The sequence below is a fragment of the Amphiprion ocellaris genome, chromosome 24 (genome assembly GCF_022539595.1).
Source record: "Amphiprion ocellaris isolate individual 3 ecotype Okinawa chromosome 24, ASM2253959v1, whole genome shotgun sequence".
Taxonomy (NCBI): domain Eukaryota; kingdom Metazoa; phylum Chordata; class Actinopteri; family Pomacentridae; genus Amphiprion; species Amphiprion ocellaris.
The window spans coordinates 17,339,178-17,350,194 of NC_072789.1; the positions used below are offsets into that span (position 1 = coordinate 17,339,178).

General features: G+C 25.8%; 1 non-coding gene across 1 annotated transcript; it reads left to right on the forward strand.

Annotated features, from left to right (window-relative positions):
- Positions 1-8,229: 8,229 nt before the first annotated feature.
- On the forward strand, positions 8,230-8,348 carry LOC129348372 (5S ribosomal RNA). The gene has a single exon (XR_008600908.1). It is a non-coding gene; the product is annotated as a 5S ribosomal RNA (ribosomal RNA).
- Positions 8,349-11,017: the final 2,669 nt, after the last annotated feature.

An 11,017-nucleotide genomic window follows, 5' to 3' on the forward strand; every position in this document is an offset into this window, starting at 1 on the left:
CAATAAAATAATTACAATTTGACAATACAATAATAAAAATCAACAATGCAATAAAATTATTAAAATAAAAAAATTGAGAATACAAAAATTACTAAAACAAATCAAATTACCAAAACAATAAAAATAAATGTAATAATTAGAAATTAATAATACATTAAAAATAGCTGAAAAAACTACAACTTAATGAAATAAAAATGAATAAAATAAAAAATTATCAATACAACACAAATGAATAAAATAATTTGAAATTAACATTACAATAAAAATGAATAAAATCAATAAAAATTAACAATACAATAAAAATGACTAAAATAAATACAATTTGGCAATGCAATAAAAATAATGAAAATTACCAATACAATAAAAATGAAGAAAGTCAATAAAAATTAACAATACAATATAAATGATTAAAATAAATACAATTTGATCATACAATAAAAATTATGAAAATTACCAATACAATAAAAATGAATAAAATAAATAAAAATCAACAATACAATAAAATTATTACAATAAAAAAATTGACAATACAAAAAATTACTAAAATAAATCAAATTACCAAAACAAAAAAATAAATGTAATAATTAGAAATTAATAATATATTAAAAATAACTGAAATAAATAAAACTTAATGAAATAAAAATGAACAAAATAAAAAATTATCAACACAATAGAAATAAATAAAATAATTAGAAATTAACAATACAATAAAATCAATAAAATCAATAAAATTAACAATACAATAAAAATGACTAAAATAAATAAAATTACCAATACAATAAAAATGAATGAAATCAATAAAAATCAAAAATACAATAAAATTATTAAAATAAAAAGGTTGACAATACAAAAAATTACTAAAATAAATCAAATTACCAAACAAAAAATAAATGTAATAATTAGAAATTAATAATACATTAAAAATAACTGAAATAAATACAACTTAATGAAATAAAAATGAATAAAATAAAAACTAATCAATACAACACAAATAAATAAAATAATTAGAAATTAACAATACAATAAAAATGAATAAAATCAATAAAAATTAACAATACAATAAAAATGACTAAAATGAATACAATTTGACAATGCAATAAAAATAATGAAAATTACCAATACAATAAAATGAATAAAATCACTAAAAATTAACAATACAATATAAATGATTAAAATAAATACAGTTTGACAATACAATAAAAAATAATGAAAATTACCAATGCAATAAAAATGAATAAAATAAATAAAAATCAACAATACAATAAAATTATTACAATCAAAAAAAATTGACAATACAAAAAATTACGAAAATAAATCAAATTACCAAAACAAAAAAAATAAATGTAATAATACTAAATTAATAATACATTAAAAAAACTGAAATAAATAAAACTTAATGAAATAAAAATGAATAAAACAAAAAATTATCAATACAACACAAATGAATGAAATTATGAAAATTACCAATACAATAAAAATGAATAAAATAAATAAAAATCAACAATACAATAAAATTATTACAATCAAAAAAATTGACAATACAAAAAATTACGAAAATAAATCAAATTACAAAAACAAAAAATAAATGTTTTAATTAGAAATTAATAATATATTAAAAATAACTGAAATAAATAAAACTTAATGAAATAAAAATGAACAAAATAAGAAATTATCAATACAACACAAATAAATAAAATAAATAGAAATTAACAATACAACAAATTGAATGAAATTTTGAAAAATACCAATACAATAAAAATGAATAAAATAAATAAAAATCAACAATACAATAAAATTATTATAATCAAAAAAAATTGACAATACAAAAAATTACTAAAATAAATCTAATTACCAAAACAATAAAAAATGTAATAATTAGAAATTAATAATTCATGAAAAAAACAAATAAATAAAACGTAATTAAATAAAAATGAATAAAATAATTACAATTTGACAATACAATAAAAAATTATGAAAATTACTAATACAATAAAAATGAATAAAATAAATAAAAATCAACAATGCAATAAAATTATTAAAATAAAAAAGAAATTGGGAATACAAAAATTACTAAAACAAATCAAATTACCAAAACAATAAAAATAAATGTAATGATTAGAAATTAATAATACATTAAAAATAACTGAAATAAATACAACTTAATGAAATAAAAATGAATAAAATAAAAAATTATCAATACAACACAAATAAATAAAATAATTAGAAATTACCAATACAATAAAAATGAATAAAGTCAATAAAAATTAACAATACAATATAAATGATTAAAATAAATACAATTTGATAATACAATAAAAAATAATGAAAATTACCAATAAAATAAAAATGAATAAAATAAATAAAAATCAACAATACAATAAAATTATTACAATCAAAAAAATTGACAATACAAAAAATTACTAAAATAAATCCAATTACCAAAACAAAAAAAATAAATGTAATAATTAGAAATTAATGATACGTTAAAAATAACTGAAATAAATAAAACTTAATGAAATAAAAATGAACAAAATAAAAAATTATCAACACAACACAAATAAAAAAAATAATTAGAAATTAACAATACAATAAAAATGAATAAAATGAATAAAAATTTACAATACAATATAAATGACTAAAATAAATACAATTTGACAATACAATAAAAATAATGACAATTACCAATACAATAAAAAATGAATAAAGTCAATAAAAATTAATAATACAATATAAATGATTAAAATAAATACAATTTGATCATACAATAAAAAATTATGAAAATTACCAATACAATAAAAATGAATAAAATAAATAAAAATCAACAATACAATAAAATTATTACAATCAAAAAAAATTGACAATACAAAAAATTACTAAAATAAATCAAATTACCAAAACAAAAAAAAATAAATGCAATAATGAGAAATTAATAATACATTCAAAATAACTGAAATAAATAAAACTTAATGAAATAAAAAAAATAATTATACATAATAATAACAATAATAATAATAATAATAATAATACAATAAAATTAATAAAACTTTATACAAAAAATGAATGAAATAAAAAATTATCAATACAATGAAAATAAATAATATAATTACAAATTAACAATACAATAGAAACTGAAGAAATAATGAAAATTAAAAACGCAATAAAAATGACTAAAATAAATCAAATGACCAAGACAGTAAGAAATAAATGCAATAATTAGAAGGTAATAATACAATAAAATTAAAAAATGAATAAAAAAAAAATATATATAAATACAATACAAATAAATACAATAATTAGAAATTAAGGATAAAATAAAAGTAAAAAAAATAATAAAACTAATAACAATAGAAACAAATAAAATAGAAAAAATTAACAATACAATAAAAATTTATGAAGTAATGAAAATTGACAATACCATGAAAATTCATCAAATAATGAAAACTAACAATGCAATAAAAATTAGTAAAATAGAAAAAAAATTGTACAATAAATATTAATGAAATATTGACAGTTAACAATACAATAAAAATTATTAACATCAATAAAAAATTGACAATACAATAAAAATAACTAAAATTACTAAAAAATTACCAATACAATAAAAGTAAATAAAAACTAAAATTAACAATATAATAAAATAAATGAAATAATTAGAAATTAATCATACAGTAAAAAATAAAACTTAATGAAATAAAAATATTTAAAACAAAAAAATTATCAATACAATAAAATAAATAAAATGATTAGAAATTAACAATACAATAAAAATGAATAAAATAAATAAAACCTAATACAATAAATATTAATGAAATAATGAATATTAGCCACATAATAAAAAAGATTGAAATGAATAAAAATTGACAATACAATGAGAAATTCATCAAATAATGAAAATTAACAATACAATAAAAATTATTAAAAACAATAAAAATTGACATTACAATAAAAATTGTTAAAACCAATAAAATTTGAAAATACAATAAAAATGACTACAAGAAATTAAATTACAAATACAATAAAAATGAATTTAATCAAGAAAAATTAACAATACAAAAAATTGATAAAAATCAATAAAAATATAATAAATATTAATGATATAATGAAAATTAACAATACAGTAAAAATGAATTTAATCAAGAAAAATTAATAATACAAAAAATTGATAAAATCTATAAAAAATACAATAAATATTAATGATATAATGAAAATTAACAATACAGTAAAAATGAATTTAATCAAGAAAAATTAACAATACAAAAAATTTATAAAAATCAATAAAAATACAATAAATATTAATGATATAATGAAAATTAACAATACAGTAAAAATGAATTTAATCAAGAAAAATTAATAATACAAAAAATTGATAAAATCAATAAAAAATACAATAAATATTAATGAAATAATGAAAATTAACATTACAATAAAAGTGAATGAAATGAATGAAAATTAATGAAGTAATGAAAATTAACAATATAATGAAAATGAATACAATAAATAACAATTAACAATACAATAAAAATTGTTAAAAGCAATAATGATTGACAATACAATAAAAATGACTAAAATAAATAAAATTACCAATACAATAAAAATTAATAAAATAATGGAAATTACCAAAACAATAAAAATGAATAAAATAAATAAAAGTTAACAATACAATCAAAATTATTAAAATAAATAGAAATTGACAATATAATAAAAACTACTAAAATAAATAAAATTACCAATACAATAAAAATGAATAAAAAGAATAAAAATTAATGAAGTAATGAAAATTAACAATATAATGCAAATGAATACAATAAACAAAAATTAAGAATACAATAAAAGTTGTTAAAATCAATAATAATTGACAATACAATAAAAACGACTAAAATAAATAAAATTATTAATACAATAAAAATGAATAAAATCAAGTAAAATTAACAACTCAATAAAAATGAATAATATCAATACAAATTGACAATACAATAAATTTTATGAAATTATGAAATTTAACAATGCAATAAAAAAATGAATAAAATCAATAAAAATTAACAATACAATACAAATTATTAAAATCAAGAAAAAATATCAATACAATAAAAATTGTTAAAATCAATAAAAATGGACAATACCGTAAAAATGACTAAAATAAATAAAATTACCAATACAATAACAATGAATAAAATCAATAAAAATTTACAATGCAATAAAAATCATTAAAATAAATAAAAATTGACAATACAATAAAAATTAATGAAATGATGAAAATTAACAGTACAATAAAAATAAAAAAATCAATAAAAATATATGAAATAATGAAAATTAACAGTACATAAAAATGATTAAAATAAATAAAAATTAACAATACTATAAAAAATTATTAAAATCAATAAAAATTGACATTACAATAAAAATTAATGACATAAGTAAAAACAATACAATAGAAATTAATAAAAGAGTGTTGGAATTTATGTGACACAAACCGTCTCGAACTCGTTGATAGACGAAATTATATCTCAAACCACGGCGTTCTTCCTGATTCGGAAAGTATAAAGTATTAACTACAAATCCCAAAATTTTCATCCGTCAATGGCTTTCAACCCCTACAATTTAAAAGGAATCAAATAAATAAAAATTAGCAACACAATAAACAGAAACAAAATAAATATAAATTAACAGTTCAATAAAAATGAATAAAATAAAGAAAAATTAACAATACCATAAAAAGAAATAAAATAAATATAAATTAACAATACCATAAAAAGAAATAAAATAAATATAAATTAACAATACAATAAAATTAATAAAATAAATTAAAATTGACAATGCAATAAAAATTAATTCTAATAACTCAATAATGTTTTTCCTCAACAACATCTCCATGACTTAAACACATTGTGGCCAGAACGTTCCACCTTTGTTAATATATCATATTAGATGAACATTTTATAAAAATCACCAGAGGCCTCACTCACAATTGGAAAACACTCTTTAAATGTTGTTTTGAGAACGTTCCTACTTTGTAATCATAGAACATAATCTGTGTTCCTGACTACATCTTTTGAATGTTGACGCTAAAAGAATCATATTAACTTTACAGGAACATTACTTCAAATGAAAATATTTGTAAAACATAGTTTAAACACTAGAATAAAACATGATTAGAACCTGCAGCTAATGTTATCCAGAGTGGTGGGAACGTTCTCCTGTGGAGCTTCAGAACTTCACCCTCCACTGTGTTTCATGTTTCAGAATGGGAAGCGCCTTTATAGAAGTGGCAGGAAGTGGATTCAGGCTGATCCTGGTTCTGGAGAGACCGGTTCCCTCCGGAGGGCAGCGGAGGTTTGCTGGAGGAGGCGGAGGCCAAGGTAGGCTGTTGGGAGAATCCTGTTTCTGAGGTTTTAGTTTACCTCACAGTAGAACATTCTGAACTGTTTATCACAAGTTTATAAAACCTCACGTCCTCCCGAATGTTAGAAGTATACATGGTACCATCATCTTCCTAAGTCTGAGCCACTCATGCAGGCTTTGAAAAATGAAAGAACTTACGTTAAGCAGACTCATTTGTATAAAGTAAAGTTTTAAAATACACGTCGACCTGTCATCGACCCAAGTCTGCACAGAGTCTGGTGACTTCAAAATGACTACATTTAGGGACTCGCATCTCTCCAAGGCTGCATTAACTCTCACAGACTTGAGGAGATCACGAAGTTTCAGTTGGACCCTCATGTATTCGCTGATGCAGAAAGAACAAGTCTTCTTCCCAAGTCTGTTCAAAGTCTTGTACACTTTGGCAGGTGATGAAATTTACGAATTCTTAAGTACTCACCGATGTGGAAGGTATACGTTGTACTATCATCTTGCCAAGTCTGCACAAACTCTGGTAGACTTTGGAAAATGCCGAACACTACATTACATGGACTCATTTGTACTCGTAGACGCAGGAAGTGTACATCCTATCGTCCTCTCCCAAAGTCTGTACAAACTCTTAAAATCTTTGGAAGAGGACGGTACGACTTCAGTTGTCTGCATCACTGAGTACGAGGAAATCCATGTAACGTAACTTTCGGCATTTTTTAAGGTCATAAAATTTCCCTTCATTTAAATTTGCTTCACACTGACTCATACTTGCTTTCTCAAAAAAATACAAGATGTATTTCCATCTTCTGAAGTCTGCACAGACTCTGGTAGACTTGAGAAGTTGACGAAACATTCCAAACCTAACATACGCGCCGACGTTGAACGTATGTGTCGTACCATCATCTTCCCAAACTCTTGTGGACTTCTTGAAAGTCTGTCAGAGCAACTGTCATCATTTTCCACTTAATGCTGCTCTGATGCTGTTTTCTGTCAAACCACAAGAACTCATGTTGTTTTTTCTTCCTTCTCTCCTGCAGCCTCCACCCAGCCGTCCGTGGAAAGGGGATCTCTCTTTGAATTGCCTTTCCCGAGGTTTCTTCCCATCTTCCATGGGGAGTTTTTTCTCGTCTTCATAGAGAGCTTGGGCTGGATCAAGACCTCCTCAAAAATAAAACTTCATTATAATAAATAACACATCATTATAGATTATTTCCAGATTACATTTAGAGTTACATCCTGGTTAATAAGTTATTTACACAAAACCAAGTTGAGCTGCACATTTTAGAGGACATTGTACGTTTATTATATAACGTATTAAAGAGCTACTTTACAGATTCAGATTAATAATTCAAAAATATGACCAAAAAATAAGTTCTGGTGTATTATTAGATGCTTTTTTCCCCTAGTGGAAATTCACAAGATGTAAAATAAATACAAATTAACGCCAGCCTCGGCTTTACCAGCTGCAAAATTAAAGTTATCTACACGCTAATGCATTTAAAAGGTGTAATCCTGTTATATAAAATACACTTTTACAAGTTAATTAAATTAGTTAAATGCATGGTTGCAAGATTACAAGCCCAAGGTACTGATTTAGCTAAACCTTTTAAGTTGCAAACATTTATTTATGTTTATGTTATTTTGACATAATACTGTTTCACCGACTTAATATTGTGAATAATTTAAAATCGCATTTTTTTGCTTTAGTTGATTTCAAACTAAATTCAAATTGAAGAAAGAAAGAAAGAAAGAAAGAAAGAAAGAAAGAAAGAAAGAAAGAAAGAAAGAAAGAAAGAAAGAAAGAAAGAAAGAAAAAAAAGAAAGAGGTGGCCACGTCTTGTCACAGTATCTATAAAACTGTGGTTAGTTACCAAGTCCTTCGCTTACGGCCATACTAGCCTGAATACGCCCGATCTCGTCTGATCTCGGAAGCTAAGCAGGGTCGGGCCTGGTTAGTACTTGGATGGGAGACCGCCTGGGAATACCAGGTGCTGTAAGCTTTTTACATCTCCTCACAACCTGCACAGGACGCTGTTGCTCATTCTCTGGAAACAGCTGGCAACTAAAACCTCTCTGGCTTATTAAAAGCCAACAAGTGAACTGATTCTGCCTCCACGTCTGCAGGAGACCTTCTCTGTTTCTTGGTTCCTCCTCCGACCACCAGGTGGCGCCTCCTGCTTTCAATTGAGGCTGTATGTGAGAGAGTTAAGGTGGATCAGCTGCAGCTGATGCTGCTTTGTTGTTGCTTCTGTTGTGGCTGTACCTTAGACTGTACAATAAAGATGGGCATATAGCGACTGGCTCCAAAAATGAAGCCTCAACAAAGTGCCAAAAACTTGCAGTGCCACTCCGTCCGACAGGGGCTGGCTCCAAAACACTCTGGTTCCACAGACCCCAGTTCTACATGGCAAAAAGTAAGAGACGAAAGACTGCTTTTCTGCAGCTCAGGATTTGTTGGAAATCTTAATGCACCGATACAGCGAGTTTGAACACGTTTTTAGAAAGAAGTGTAACACCGCTGCAGCTGCAAAAGAGAGGGAGACGGCGTGGGAGAAAATTGCTGCCCGGGTCAATGCGTAATGTGATTTAAACTTACGCATTGACCCGGGCAGCAATTTTCTCCCATGCCGTCTCCCTCTCTTTTCAAACTCGCTATATGAGCGCATTAAGATTTCCAGTTCAAGCGGTGTCGTCCTCCGCTTCCCCGTTGCCATGGTGACTCTTCGAATCGGCGCTCCATTGATACTGGCTTTTCAGAGTTGTGGCGCACGCGCTGAACTCTGGGTGAAACTACTCCGAGTTGATTAAACCAACTCAAATCAGCCGTTGTGAAACCGAAAACTCAGAGTTTTCTATCTCAGAGTAGATCAACTCAGAGTTCAGGGTTAAACTCAGAGTTTGTTGAACCTGCTTCGTGAAACAGACCCCTGGAGTGTTTTTCATGGCCTCCTTTGCATTATTTCATCATATGGCACGTTTTTACAACATGTTGAAAAATCGCATTTTTTTTCAACATAGTATACTATGGTGTTTTTCTTGCGCCAAAATTCATGATGATTTTTTTTTTTTTAAAGAAAACCTTTCTGGAGTGTTTTTCACGGCCTCCTTTACATTATTTCATCATATGGCATGTTTTCACAACATGTTGAAAAATCACATTTTTTTTTCGACATAGTATACTATGAACTTCTTTTGCGCCAAAATTCATGATGATTTTTTTTTTCAAAGAAAACCTTACCATAGTGGTTTTCACGGCCTCCTTTACATTATTTCATCATATGGCACGTTTTTACAACATGTTGAAAAATCGCAATTTTTTCCCAACATAGTATACTATGGTGTTTTTTTGCGCCAAAATTCATGATTTTTTTTCAAAGAAAACCTTTCTGGAGTCTTTTTCACAGCCTGCTTTACATTATTTCATCATACGGCACGTTTTTACAACATGTTGAAAAATTGAATTTTTTTTCGACATAGTATACTATGGCGTTTTTTTGCGTCAAAATTCATGATTCATGACAATTTTTTTTTCAAAGAAAACCTTTCTGGAGTGTTTTTTCACAGCCTGCTTCACATTATTTCATCATATGGCATGTTTTGACAACATGTTGAACAATCGCATAACTTTTTTGGTCTACATTGAAGGATCTTTTCTAAACCACCCTTTCGGGTCTATATTTGAGGTTTTAGGTGGAATATTCCTTTTAACCAGCCCCTCAGGTCTCTTTGAGGATTTTGGATGGAATACTCAGTTAAACCAACATTTTAGGTGCATGTCCAAGGATTTTTGGTGGAATGTTCATTTAAGGTGGATGTTTGAGGACCTTGTAGGTGGAATACTTCCTGAAACCAACCTTTTACGTCAACATTCAAAGATTTAAGGTGGAATATTCCTTTAAACCAACCTAAATTTCATGTTTTGATCATTATCAAGTGGGAAACCTCAAGCCAGACTCCTCATAATGACGTTTGAAATTTATGCTGCTGTTATTTGTTTAGTCCAGACTAAATGACAGAAATCCACAACTGTAATTTTATTTCAGGACTCGGTTATTAAATGTCAAAACAATCCATGTGACTCTGAAAACTCAACAGATTTACAAACTATAAGATTAAACTCTCCACAAGGATCCAAAATAAGTTGGACTTCTACATGAGAGCTTTAATTATTCTTCATCTGCTCCCTGAAAAGTTTGGACAATAAAAAAAGACAAAAATTAATATTTTCAGCTGAACTAAAGATAGACTTTGTGATTTTTCTGCTCACATGTGTTGTTGTAAACTTCCTCTTTCAAATAAATATCCTCCTAACCCCCTGGAAACCAGCGTTTATCCTGTTTTTGTGTTGCTCCTCGGCGACTCTAGACAACCGGGTCGTAATGTTTTTTGGGCAACACACCATACTATGATGTTTTTACAATGATGGTTCTACTATGGAACCAGTTTGACATGTTCAGGTGTTCTTTGTGTGAAAACTCAGAGATTTCAGGTATCAGAAGGTGGTTTTCAACTTTCTTTGTTAACTTTCTGCTTCAACTTTAAACTAAATTTCCTTGACTAAGCCAACCCTCTGGACTTCCAGTAAGCTGTGTTCCTATTGGCTGTCCAGGTGGCTGCTTGGTGTTATCAGGAACACCTGAGCAGCTCAGTGTCTTCCTGCTTTATTTAT